The following is a 14,512-nucleotide window of genomic DNA, read 5'->3' on the forward strand; positions in this document are numbered from 1 at the left end:
AGGTGGCCAGGTCTGGCCTTGCATGTAAACTTTCTTCTTCTGAAGTTATCATGACTCTGTGTCTTTAAGAGGCTCTATTTCCTCAATAATTTTGTTTTGACAGTATTTCTCAGCTACAGCTAATGTGAATTATAGATATCAGAAACTGAGTCATGCTATTGTGACAATACATACATATTGTGTAATGCTGGAATTAGAAGGCCTGACAGTAAAGCTAATGCCAACATCCAATAAATTAAGTATTTTGTCTAGTCTTGCTTAAATGACTCCTGTTAACCGAGCTATGGCAATCAAATGACATTGGATATCACCTGTTCCACAGCTACAAAAAAATCCCAGGCATCCATGTGTTGGTTCGTGTCATTCCCCAGAACAGTTGCAACAGACGTGCACGGACAAAACGGTAATCAATAACTCATCAGTGACTCAGCAGAAGCATCCTGGGTGAGATTTGTGCAGTCTCTGACCTATTTTCTTTTTGAGCCAACCTGCTCCTCCTTTAATATTACCCAGCAGTCCCCTACGTGGGCCTACGCTTTCAGGTACAGTAATTCCTGTAACATTTGCTTTCAGTATAAATCATTCATATTTCTGCGGTGCTGAGAGGCTGCATCCCGGATATGATTTGTGCTGTGGTCTGCACTGAGCGGATCCAGTCTACCTGAGACAAGAAAAGATGGAGCACGGGCAGGAGCAGGGGCAGGGGCAGAGGAATGTGACACGCAGCACTAGGTGCGAGGAGGCCAGCGGCTATTGCGTGGCCTGATTAAATTGCGGGGGCACCGCATCTGCTTTCGGCAGAAGTGCCTAAAAGCCTTTTCAAGCCACGCACCCCTAAATCATTAGGGAGAAGCCGATTTGCAGGTCCCGCTACTAGGTGTGCCATCGAGTGGGCATCATCAAACTGTTGCCTTCTCTGGACTCTCCGGCGGGACCCTGGAGCGATGCTGCTGTTAACGGGAGATGCGGTGAGGTAGCGGCAAGGAAAAAATCACAGAGTTTATTGAAAAGAGGGCGGAGCGGACGCCCCGCCGAGCCCCGCCGGTGCGGGCACAACCTCCCCGGGCCCCCCCGGCGACCGAGGGCCGGGTCCGCCCCCCGGCGCCGAGCGGCTGCAGCCCCGCTCCGGGCGGGCACCGCGGCTCTGCACGCCCGCCCCCCGGCCGCCGCCGCCATACTGCAGGGCAACCCAAACTTGTTACACACGGGCATCAACTCAACTCCTCCTCCTGCCTCTGCCGCCGCCCTGCCCCCGCCGGCGTGAGGAGGAGGGGGCTGCACCGGCCCAGCCTGCCGCGGGGAAGGCGCCGAAGCGGGCGGGCGCCGGGGCGAAGGGAGCGCCGGCAGACCGCCGCAGGTAGGAGCGCCCGGCGGGGCGGACTGCGCGCCGCCCGGGGTCAGGGGAGGCGGCGGCAGCGGGTGGCGCGGGGGGAGGGAGGAGGAGGAGGCGGCGGCAGCGGCGACGGCGGCGCTGGCGGTGGAGGCGGACGCAGGGCGGCCGCCGCTGGGGCGAGCGTCTGGCCGTGCCCGCCGTGCTTCCTCCCGCCGAGGTGGGTGCGGGGGCTGCCGGGGCGGCGGGGCTCGGGTCTGCACCGCGGCGGGAGGGACCGGCCGGGCGGGCCGTGCCGGCGCACCTGCGGAGCGGGGCCTCCCGCCCGGCGAGGCCGATCCGGCTCGCCGGCTCCGGGGAGGGGACGCAGGCGGCGGCGGCAGCCGCGACGTGGGACCCGGCGCGGGCGCTGGCAGCCCCTGCCGGCGGCGCGGCCGGAGCGGGGCGGAGAGGAGGAGCCTCCCGCAGCAAATGAGCGAGGGCTGGCAGGTTTATAAATGTGCTTTTTCTCCCACCACCCCCAAGCCCCGCTGGCTCCGGCGGCAGCCCGCCCGCTGCCCGCGGCGGGTCCCCCTGGTGCGTCCCGGGGCGGCGGGCGGGCCGGCGCCTGGGCCTCCGCTGCCGGTTCTGGTTGCACCTGCCGCGGCGGCGGGGCTGGGCGGGGGCCGGGGACACCTTCCCGGGGATGGTGAATATGGTTGCGAGGCGTTTTCACCCCGCCGGGAAGTGGCCCGGTCGTTTCCAAGTGCTAGCCCAGGTTGCTAGTAATGTCTCCGGGCACTTCAGGGGAGGCTGCTGGCTGCTGGGAACGGCGGTCCCTCACTCAGCGAATAGCAGGACGCTGTGTGCTGGGTGCTTGCTTTTTAGGAACTGGCTGCGTGTGTTTTGGGGACCTATTATATGCTGTTTTATTTTTCAGCTGTCAGGAGAGTTTAAATCGGGTCTGCACAGAGGTGGTGAGTTTGCAAGGGATGGGTAAAGCGGCATAAGAGTTTCCTGACTATTCCTACCTGCCCTCCAGCTGATTATAAGGAATTGTCCGCTCTGCTGCTTCGTGGAGGTACGGGCTGTTAGGCGGTGTTTTCGGCATATACGAAGCCACGCAGCATCGGTGTTTAAGGGAGAAGGAGAGAGTGGATGAGTGTAGCGAATATAACTTCATTGTTGCAGCTCGTTTCTGTTATGTGACTGCCATTAGCAGGGAGGCGAACAGGAGCTTGTTCCTGCCCTAGTGTGGGAGGGAACCTGATGGATCTGCAGGTTGAAGGGCCTTTTTCATGTCTGCTCTTTGGTTTCATGCTGAAACACTTTCTTGCCTGCCTCTCACCTCCTGTCTTTATTATCGCCTACCTCTTGCAGGGAGATACTTCAGCTGAAAAACGTGAAACATTACCTTTATGACACCCCAGTATTTCTAGCCAGCTCTGGAAATCAATGTAGTAGTAAAACCTCTCTCTCTCTCTTTTTTTTTTTTTAATTAAAATTCCTACAATAATTAGCCGTAGGCCGTTGACTGCTTTGTGACCATCAGACTCAGAAACAGCAACTAATCTCGCGCTTCCTTTTGGGTACCTATACGGAGGTTTTGTTCGGGAACTGTTTAATGACTTCTTTTATTAGAAAGACTGTGAGCTTGGGCAGTTGTGAAAGTGCACCTAAAGGAAGCCTTGGGGTGGGAGTATCGCTTACAAACTGGATTAGAAAGGGGCTTTGTAAGAGAGAGAACCGAGTAGCTCTTGTAGGGTGAAACACGATGTGTACTGTGTTCTCTGCTGTGTGGGGAAGTGTAGGGGTACAGTAGGCCGTTTGGGGTCTGCCAGCAATGGACGGGTGCCTGTCACTCTTTCAGATAGCAGAGATGAGGTGCAGGCGGCTCTTTTCCCACTGGAAGCAAACGAGTGACAAGGGGATACGTTTCTACCAAGGAAAAAAAAAGGAAATTTTGCAACTGTGGAGCTGCGTTGACAGGTGAAGTCTGTCTCTGCTGGGATTTCTTGGCCTAGAGAGCAAACAGTTCACCCCCCACCCCCAAAAAGCAATTATTCTGTGTACACTTTGTGGTGGTCAGGGTTTGGTACAGAGTCTGCTGGCAAAAGCTGCTTGCATTCATGCCTACCAAAACAGGTCTATAGCTGTTTTTTTTGTTTGTATTTTTTTTTTTTTTTAAAGAAACAAAAGGCATTGTAGCTGATGAGGAGGGCGGTAGCTCCTTCCACGATGAGTGAAGCATTTGATGTCAGTGTTTGATGTGAGTGGATTTATCCAAAACTATAGGAGTGATTCATAGATTTTTCTGGACATTGTAAGTACAGGTGTGCCTGGAGACTTCTTTTAAAGTGCTGTGTTACCTTCTCTTTGCTGGTGTTATGATTCAGTCCCCTTTCCTCCCCCAATATAAACAGCTATTACATTAAACACTTGATAAACTTTTGTTGACCTGCTTGCATGCAGACAGCTGTGCCCTGCCAAAAGCATGTGGCTTTATGCCACTTAAAGGTCCTGCAAGGAGAGACGATGTGGATACCCTAGTGCTTCCCTGCTGGCCTGCCTCGAGCCGCTGGGTTTCAGAATTACCTGCTTTGTGCAGCCTCTTTCTGGGGAGGAGCTGGAGACCTCTCCAGAGGATCTGTGATCTGACCAGGGCTACTTGGCTGGAGCCAGAGACTTCACTGTGCTCACTCTGCTGTGTGCTCTCACACTCTCTCCCAGCTATATTAAGGGGTGTTGAATGAACGTTATGATGTTAAAATATGTTACATTAGATGTTTTATTGCAGTGAAGTAAGTCGAGGTCTCTTTCAATCATGCTGAAATGAATTCTTGATCTGAGCTTCTGTCATTTGATCTAATACTTGTATATGCCATCTAGTTTGCAAAAGGTGTTGGATAAATTGGTAGATGGAAGGTGATTGGGCCTTGCTCTGATTCTAAGGATGACGATCCAAAGTGGGACTCTTTTTAAATAAAAGTGGAAATAACTGATAGAACTGCTCCAAGATTTTATGTTATCTCTGAACTCCTCAAATGTTTTGTTTGACTTTCTGTTTTCTCTGGGAAAAATGGAATCTCAAGCCACTGTTGATGCAATTTTGTAGATCATAAGAAAATAAAAGTATTTTCACTGAATGCTCAGGGATGAGGTTCTTTGTCCCAGTTTTTGCTCTGCAAAGATAACTTTAAATGAGGGAAGGAAAGATGTAATTGTCAAAGTTACCTGACATTCTTGTAGGCCTTCAGTGCTTCCAAGTGTTGGATCTTGTAAATATTCATATTATTGCATGATTTAAATGAGTTGAAAAGTAGTTTCTGAAAGTCCATGACCATGAAAGCGTGTGTTATTCATTAATGGATGCTGATCTACCATGCTTTCCACTAAACTGAGGTTTAATTACTTGTAGACATGACTGAGACAATCTTTCCACAATCTTTTACTTTTAGAAAAATACATGAAACCTGGAATATGTTCCAGGTAGCATGTGACAATAAGGGTGGAGACTTAAAGGTTACAGTAAGAAGCAGCAAAGCTGGTCATAAACTTCCCTGAGTTACACTTTAAAGGTTCCTTTTTTTTACCCTGTATATATGTTACTGTGTTGAAAGTTTAAAATGAGAATTCAGATTTTAATTATTGTGGTAATGCCAAACAGTTTTGGGCTGTTCTTTGTTGTGCCTAATACTCAGCTGCTGTGTGCTGTGTTTAGTTAGCTGGAGAAAGGTGTGCCCGGTTTGGAGGTTGTATAATAAATAATGAGCTGGGAAGTGCTTTTGGCAGTTTTAATTTGATTTTTCTTTCCCTGAAGCTTTTCCCCTCCTCTTGTCTAACTGGTCATTTCTTTGATGATAAAGCAGCGTTTTGTAAGGCCTTCTTCATCCAGCTTTGCATAGTCTTGTGCTTGAGCATCTAGGCAGATAGGTGGAAGGGTATCAAAAAGAGTGAGGAAGGTCCTACTTGTTTTGCTGCGATCTTGAGTTTTGGGAGGATGGAGTGGCTGCAGAGTTGCTTTTCCAGTGTAGCACACAACTGGTTGTGTACCAAGAGGAGCCTGTGAATGCTGAAAGGGTGCTGCTGCAGCTGCCGTTTGGAGAGTTGACTCAACTGCACGTTGACATAGCTGTAACAGGCTGGGTGGAAGCTGCTCTGTTTTCCCTTTAACGTGAGGGCTCCATCTTTGTTTCTCAAATGAGTTAATGAAAGGCAAGAAAACGAATTCTTGAGTCCCCACAAACTGTGCAGTCACAAACAGAAGTAGCACCCCATATTACAGGCTAATATGTGCCATTGTCTTGAATGGGGCAGTTTCAGGTCCTGTGGTCCAGAACTGGATTAACAAGGTTGTGCATTTAATTGTGTTCTGGCCAAAAAGGCTTATATGTTCTGTCTTTTATCTACCTGTAAAGTTCCAGGAATGCAAAGAGCTTCTCAGCTTTCTGGCTGGAGGTATTGCTGCAGCCTACCTTCACCATGTGGGAGGTTAGTGCCTGTAGTAAGAGGGGTGTTGCACTCCACTTCTGCTAACCTTGAGTGTCCAGGAGCTGCTCCTTTCCCTCCTGGTCCCCACCTTGCCAAGCTGTGCTGCAGCAAGCTTTTAGGGGCATGAAAGTGTTTCTGAAAATAGCATGAGTAAATAACAAGAAACTTATTTTTGGTACTATTAGTGGATTGTGGGTTTTTTGTTTTGTTTTGTTTTTATGGTGGGATGGAGGGAGAAAAGATGTTTTTCAGTGAGGGGGGGCATGCATGTTGTTTGTAGTACTGCCATTCAGATTTTTGACAAGTAGAGTGTTTTAAAGCCCCAAACAGCAGACTTTACTTGAAGAATATGTTCTTACATTGCTTGAGGGGTCAAGAAAACAGATGGCAAATTAATAAAAACTTGGACTATAGATGTGAGCAGATAAGGAACTTTTCTAAGGACAGTAAATAAAGTTAAGCCTATGTATCAAGTTTAGAACAAGTTTGTTAGTAATCTAGAAATAATACCCGTCTTCCTGTCTTTCCCTCCTCTCCTACCTATTTCTTTTTCTCTGTGTTCATGTACAGCAGTGAACTCATAATCCACCAGGCATTTTCTGCATTGATCCTCTTAAAAAAATAGCATTAGCCTATATATGAGACAGACCAAAGAGGATTGAACGCTGTGCTGAGAAATTAGTACCTGTTGGCCTCATTGCAAGGACAGGCAGGTTACATTTCACTTGCTCCCTCTCTGAAGAATGCTTTTGGTTCTGTGATATGACGTGGGCTTGAGAGGAGAACTGGTGATGGCGTGTTGCGAGGAGCTTGATTTGTATGTTCCTGTGCGCGATTGTGCATGCCAAGCAGATGTGTACGTGATTGAGCACTTATATGAAATGTATGGAATTAGCAGACTGGGAAATCGTGACGTCCTTAATGCATCTGATTACTCAGCTGAGCTAGGAGACAGAAGAGGATATGCAAAGCAGGGGAAAGTTTATGGAGACAAGCATTTCTGCTGGGAAAGCAGGCAGGAGAGTATAAACTTCTGCAAACTTTATTAGCTCTTTGCTGGTGTGCAAGAGAGACCGACTGATGTCTGGAAGCTAAAGCAGGTCTAACACAACTGCGGTGAGGTGAGGCAGAGTGGGGAGGCTGGTGTTCTCCTGTGCTTGAATATGAGGCCTGCTAGGTCCGCATGGATTTGCATGCATTGCGAATGCCTGAGAGGGAGGAAAGGGGGGAAAAATGCATGAAACGTGATTATAGTTCTTGCTTTGTTCAGGAGTAGTTTTCCAGGGCAGGCTTTAACTGTGTTTCTACTGGGTTTTACCTCCTTCCCCCAATATAAAGCAGGCATTCTCTTTGCCCCAAACGATTGGTTTTTATATGTATATGCTGGGTTATGCTTGTTGTTTTTTTTGTGTGTTTTTTTTTGTTTTTCTTTTCATAAACAAATGATGCTCTATGAACTTTGTCATTGTATATACAAAGAGATGCATAGAAAAGTAGAGGCTATTTTTTAAAAAAAGAATGTCTTTGTTCTCATTTCCACTGAAAGAAATAATGTGTTATAGCTGTTTGTTACTGGAAAAAGAATGCAGGATGTAGGGAAGAGACTCAAGAGATGTGAAAGTTCTTGGATTTGTGTTTGAATTCTCTCAGACTAAATTTGATGCATTTTGGGGATAATGGAAGAATGCAGACTTTTTTAAAGTGTCCTGTGAATTTATTCTTAAATCAGGTTGTTGAGGTCGCACTTGTTTTTGCTTAGGGTTGTTGTAGTTAAACTACCAAGTTTGAAACACTTATGAAGGAGCTAGCTGTCTCTTACATTGTGTAGTGTAAAATAGGTTGTCAAAGTTTGTGTGAGGACACATCACATGGTAATTTATCTCTGTAAAACGCATTACTGTAACTTACCAGTTTGCAAGTTGTCTCTTGTGACTGTGGGAAAAAAATAAACTTGCTATGCACTGTGGTGTTTGGGACTATCATATGCATGTGGGTAACACTGGAATGTTCTCTGGAGTTATGGTAACTTTTAAATATCAATATAATATTTTACAAATACCTTTCTTTATGCTTTTACCTCATCAGGCAATGCTTGAATTTATTTAGAAGCCGTTTATTAAATCGCATTTAAGAAATAAAATCCCAGTTGTTAATGCAAGGAGAACACTTCCTGTTCAGTGAAAGCAGATGAGATTCTTGCTCACTGGAGGGCATAAGGAAGACAGTTTGTGGAAAGAGGCTATACCTTTGATTGAACTAACTGATATAATTGGGAAAGCGATGGGAATATAGACAGCCTTCTGGACAATCAATCTTTTCTCAACCTAATCTAATAAAATACTTATCACCCTTCTTTGTAAGTCTCATCTTGGATATTCTTGGTAGGCTGTGTAATTCCTGGGAGATATTGTAGTGTGGGCCATGAGATATTTCTGTGTGTAAATCTGCGTTTAACTTGTGTATGGTAAGAATGATATGTAAAGCATTTACAGAGGAGTGTTCTGTACACAGAAATTAGTAGTCAGGGCTCTGACCTTGCTAGCAGGTTTGTGTGGATGGAGCGTAGCTGAGGTTGGGGATGAGCCTGCAGAGATTTACCTCTAGGACAGGGGCCCTGCACAAGCATGCTGTCCCGACATCTCAAAAAAATATTTCGAAATTTTTGTAGTAGTAACAGGGCAGTAATGCTTTAATGTGTCACTTTGCATATAGAAGTCTGGTGGAGCAATGTTGTGCTCAAAGCTTTTTTCCTCTCCCACATTGTTTCTGTTTCTTTTAAAAAAAAGTGCATAAAACAGCCAGAGGCAAGAAATTATGCATTCTTTTTTTCACTCAGCATTGCATAATTAGGAAGGATTTGCTAGAGATGCATATGTATGCACACACAGATCCCCTTCCTTGGCTGCAGATGTACCCTACCTGAAGGGTCCATTTGTCAGAAAATTAGTAATCCATGGGGACTGTAGGTGCAAAGAAAATAAATACCTTTGACAGAACCAGTATCCTGCTCCCCCTCCCCACCAAGAACCAAAAACAAACAAGCAAAAAAAATCCACAAAGTCCCTAGGAAGTATCTGTCTTTTGCTCAGGAGTAAGAGTTACTTTTTTTTAACCTGTTAAAAGCTAGTTTTAATTTAGATAAGAGAATGGCTGCCTTTTTCTTAAAATGATTGTGGTTGTTAAAAATCTGCAGTTACATGTTTAGATGCTTGGCTCTGTTGAAATAACTTTACTATTCAGTTGAATCTGGCTAGGTTTTTAATCCAAGTGTCAGGGAAATTGATAAACTGCCTTGAAAGGTCATCCCGATTATCTGCCAGGTAAGTGAGACGCATAATGGCCTTTTCATTTCACTACTTTTGCACAGGATGTAGTCGTGAGGGATTGTATGAGTATGTAAGACAGACCTTTTCATAGGCTTAAGAGCTTTCCTCTCTGTGCGATTCTATCTCCCCAAAGAATTATTTAATTAAATAAATAAAAAAACAATCCATATGCATTCATTCACAGCATATTGTTTAAAATATTTGACTAGCTATTTTCAGTGAAGGTAGATACTACTGAAATAGTGTTGTCTTCAAATTTGCAAAGAAATAACTCTAAGTGTATCTTGAATCTTGTGTTTTGTATGTTGTTATTACAATGGCAGAGAGTGTGTGACATAGATTTGTCATACAAACACATAGCGCCGTGTAAATGTGTGTATTTTAAAGCTAGAATCAGTATTTGCTCACAGAATTAAGATTCTGATAAGGAGACATTCTCCAGTGGTTGATTTTGCCTATTTTGAATTGATTTTTTTTTTTTTTTAAAAAAAAGGACTCTGCTTGCATGTGCCCTGAAATGGGCCTCCTATGTACATAAATTGATTGTGCATCAAATGGTACATGCTGATATTCAGGAATTCCACTGAGGTTTTTAAGAACTTCTTTTTCCTGCTTTGGTACTGACAGCCACCAGGGAAAAAAGTGACCATTATTCAAAGCCTGTCTTCTGTTGTCTAATTTAATTGTTGGCTTGTATGAGAGTTCTGTTCCTGTCGCTGCCTGTCTGCCTCTGTTTTTCCTTGTAGTGATGCCTTCATCGTCCGGAATAGGATGCAGATTTATTATGTCAGTTGCTTCGGAAAAAGAAATTTCTCGGCAGATTGTGAAATGATGGTTTTGATCAGGTGAAGCATCTGATGGCCCTTGCACTCTCTGGTTCCTGCTTAGTGTTTGCGAAGGAGATTGTGCACATGGAAGATCAATTTGCTGCTGTGAGAAGGATGGTGCCGAAACAGGTCTGGGAGTGTGTCCAGGGGAAGGGGTGAGCGCAGCAGAAAATGGGTTGAACAGGAGTAGTTAATGTATGTCTGTGGAAGGTGAATGGAGTCAGCTGCGCTCATTTCTATGCAATAAATGGGCTTTGGGAGTCAAAGGTGTTAACGTGACCCTGTCATTACACAGCGCTCAGTAGTGAAGAGAGCTTTGAGGTTCCCACAGAGAGATCTTGGCCTGCATATTTCCATGGCAACTGCCATCACTTAAACATTTATAACCTTTGATTAAAGATACAAAAAGGAGGGGAAAACCTTTTAAACATTACAAATGTAAAGCTTTAACTAGGTCTTTCGTTTTAACAATATCCCTTATTTACATTTCTTGGAGCATAGAGGTTTTATAGGGAATGCAGCTGTCCCTGGCCCATTTGGTAGTCTTTGAGATGACGTTTCAGGGTAAATATGTTCTGGAGATAGCTATCTGACTTTGATCATAGCTGCACTGACATCCCTCCTCCAATTTAGTTGCTATTTATTTACATTAGCGTATTTTATACCGAAATTGTACTTGAAGTCTATTATGCAAGGACTTTTGTGTCTTTGATAAAAGGTTTGAGGAAAATACCTAATTCTATGTTAAATAAAACTTATTTATAAAGAGGAGGAACATGAGATAATACTCTAAATTATAGTCTCTTAAGCAGTATAATGGCTGAATACACAAAAGCCTTATGCTAGCGGGGAGAGCAAGCTGTTCCTGCAGAAACTGAGGCTTGCTGTTGGCTTACAAACTGTGTGGAAGGGCACGTTTGTGCTTGGTGCATCTTCCCATCCCTCCTTCCTCTCCTCCACATGTGTGTTCTTGAAGTATTTTACTTCATGCTGTGGTGGCCAGGTAGCAGTGCTGTGAAAGAAATGCTCTCAGTTCAGTCAGGTATTCTCATGTCTAAGGCTCAGGTGCAGCATGTTACTCTTTCTGGGAGTTTCTCACTGCTGGAAAGCAGTGGAATTTTGGAAGCAAATTAAAAATTGTTCAGTTATATTTTTCTGCTTTCTTTTTAATCTTGGATTTGTGTGGTTTTTTTCTTTTTCTCTTTTAGAATCATGCTTGTGGAGATGGAGGAAGTATGGAATGTGCTAGTGGATTTCATAGTTATGCTACAAAAAGTTGAGCCATAATTTCAGGACTGGTACAACGGGAGCTCTGAAGAGAGAGGAAATAAAGCTGCATTTTTTTATGCCTTTATCATATAATCATAGAATGGTTTCAGTTGGAAGGGACCTTAAAGTTCATCTAGTTCCAACCCCCCCGACATGGGCAAGGACACCTGCCACTAGGCCAGGGTGCTCAAAGCCCCATCCAATCTGGCCTTGAACACTTCCGGGGATGGGGCATCCACAGCTTCTCTGGGCAACCTGTTCCAGTGCCTCGCCACTCTCTGAGTGAAGAATTTCTTCCTTCTATCTAATTGAAATTTGCCCTTTTTCAGTTTAAATCCATTACCCCTTGTCCTATCACTACATGCCGTTATCAGAAGTCCCTCTCCAGCTTTCCTGTAGGCCTCCTTCAGGTACTGGAAGGCTGCTAGATCATCTCCCTGGAGCCTTCTCTTCTCCAGGCTGAACAACCCCAACTCCCTTAGCCTGTCTTCATAGGGGACGTGCTCCAGCCTTTTGATCATCTTCATGGCCCTTTTCTGGACCCTGTCCAACAGCTCCATGTCCTTCTTGTGTTGGAGACCCCAGAGCTGAATGCAGTATTCCAGGTGGGATCTCACAAGAACAGAGTAGAGGGGCAGAATCACCTCCCTCGACCTGCTGGCCACACTTCTTTGGATGCCGCTCAGGATATGGTTGGCTTTCTGTGCTGCAAGCAGACATTGCTGGCTCATGTTGAGCTTTTCATCAACCAATACCTCAAAGTCCTTCTCCTCAGGGCTGCTTTCAATCCGTTCTCCACTCAGCCTGTATTTGTGCTTGAGATTTCTCTGAAATGTGCAGGACCTTGCGCTTGTCCTTGTTGAACTTCATGAGATTTTTACAGGCCCACCTCTCCAGCCTGTCAAGGTCCCTCTGAATGGCATTCCTTCCCTCCAGCGTGTCAACCACACCACACAACCTGGTGTCATCAGGCAACTTGCTGAGGGTGCACTCGATCCCACCGTCCATGTCTCCAACAAAGATGTTAAATAGCACTGGCCCCAATATCAGCCCCTGAGGAACACCACTCGTCACTGGCCTCCGTTTGGACATCGAGCCGTTGACCGCAACTCTTTGAGTGCGACCATCCAGCCAATTCCTTATCCACCAAGGGGTCCATCCGTTACATCCGTGTCTCTCCAATTTAGACACAAGGATGTCATGCAGGACAGTGTCAAATGCTTTGGACAAGTCCAGGTGGATGACACCAGTTGCTCATCCCTTATTCACCAACGTGGTAACCCTGTTGTAGGCGGCCACCAAATTAGTCAAGCATGTTTTTCCCTTAGTGAAGCCATCTTGGCAGTCGTCAATCACCTCCTTTTTCTTCCATGTGCCTTAGCATAGTTTCCAGGAGCATCTGCTCCATGATCTTGCCAGGCACAGAGGTGAGACTGACTGGCCTGTAGTTCCCTGGGTCTTTTTTTTCCCCCGTTTAAAAATGGGGGCTATGTTTCCCCTTTTCCAGTTGGTGGGAACTTCACCAGACTGCTATGACTTCTCAAATGTGATGGATAGTGGTTTGGCAACTTCACCTGCCAATTCCCCAGGATCCATGGATGCATCGCATTAGGTCCCATGGACTTGTGCACCTTCAGGATCCTTAGGTGGTATTGAACCTGATCTTCTCCTACTGTGGGCGGTTCTTCATTCTCCCAGTCCATGTCTTTACCTCTGAACGGGCAGTGTGGCTAGAGCACTTGCCAGTGAAGACTGAGGCAAAGAAGTCATTATGTACCTCCGCCTTCTCCGTATCCTGGGTAACCAGGTCTCCCATTTCCTTCTGGAGATGGCTTACATTTTCCCTAGTCCTTGTTTTATGACTGACGTACCTACAGAACCTTTTCTTGTTGCCCTTGACATCCCTGGACAGATTTAATTCTATCAGGGCTTTAGCCTGATCCCTGGCTGCTTGGACAATTTCTCTGTATTCCTCCCAGGCCACCTGTCCCTGCTTCCACCCTCTGTAGGCTTCCTTTTTTTTGTTTGGGCTACTGAAATTTGGTTTTGCTTTGTAGTAATCAGTAGCGACTGTAGATGAGGACAGAAATGGTATGACTGGCTTGATGAGAGAACATCACAAGTGTAAAGGGCTGTTTTGCGAGGACTGTATGCCCCACCATTTCATCATCACTTCTCTTTCCTAAGGAAGAGACGTATAGATACTGCTAAGCCCAATAGCTGGTAATTGGTAGTTTAAATGGGCAGGACTGGCTACAGTTGGCTAAACAGAGTTTTACTGCTAAAGAAGTATTGTTGCATCTGAATTTCTAAGTCTGAGCACACTGTATGGTTGTTAGCCTCATGTGCTGCTTCTGCTGGGACCACGGAGGGGCCTTTATGCTGCTCTGGTACAAGCCCTTAACATTTCTTGAGAAGGTTTTTAGTACTGAAAGACTTGCTTGATTATTGTGGAAAGTTCATAACAACTATGCAAACACAATTGGAAGGTTCACGATACTGGAATATTTATAAAGATGTCCTGCATTATAGAAGAGACAGAAAGGAGCAGAAAACTTGGAGGAAAAATGAAAAAAGCATTGTGAAATACCTTTTTTTTCATCCTGGCTAGCTGTGGATACTGTTGCTGTTACTAATCTATGGAATTTTGGGTTGGGAATGATTCTCAGTAGCTGTTGTGATATGAGTAAGTACTTCTGACTACCCTGTGAAATAAGAGAGAACTTTTCAGGTGACATGTTGCCTGCTTGGGATCTAAATATGCTTTTTCAAAAGCAGCAGCATATAGAGGTGGTCATGATGTTAGAATTGTATGTCAAGTGAACTTCTTGGAATAGTTCCTGCATTTCCCACCATTTTCATGAATCAGAAAGTTGGGTTTTGTGATTAGTCTCTCTCTCCCTCTCTCTCTCTTTTTTTTTTCTTTTTGTAGATAAGTGAATGAAAGCTATATAACCAAGTCTCAGGAAACAGCCTAAGCTGTCCTCTGTGTTAAAATAGTACATACCATGTACTAGTATGGACAGCCTGATATTGCGTATCCTTGTGTTGTATTTTGTATGCTTCCTTTCAGTATGTTGAAATGTTTGTGGTCCAGTGCATGTTTCTTAACAGTGATGTCATGATGAAATGGGTTGGCTCATATATGAGGATTATGAATGCACAGGTGCTACTAATGTTAAGAGAACCGAGAGCTGTGTTTTTGTGTTGTACGAACTCAGAAGATCCTGTGCTTCGGAGGGATTTTTTTTTTCTCCCCCTTCTTTTCTTCCTGTCTGAATTCCTTACTG

This window comes from Tauraco erythrolophus, chromosome Z, assembly GCF_009769465.1.
Source record: "Tauraco erythrolophus isolate bTauEry1 chromosome Z, bTauEry1.pri, whole genome shotgun sequence".
NCBI classification, from domain to species: Eukaryota; Metazoa; Chordata; class Aves; order Musophagiformes; family Musophagidae; genus Tauraco; species Tauraco erythrolophus.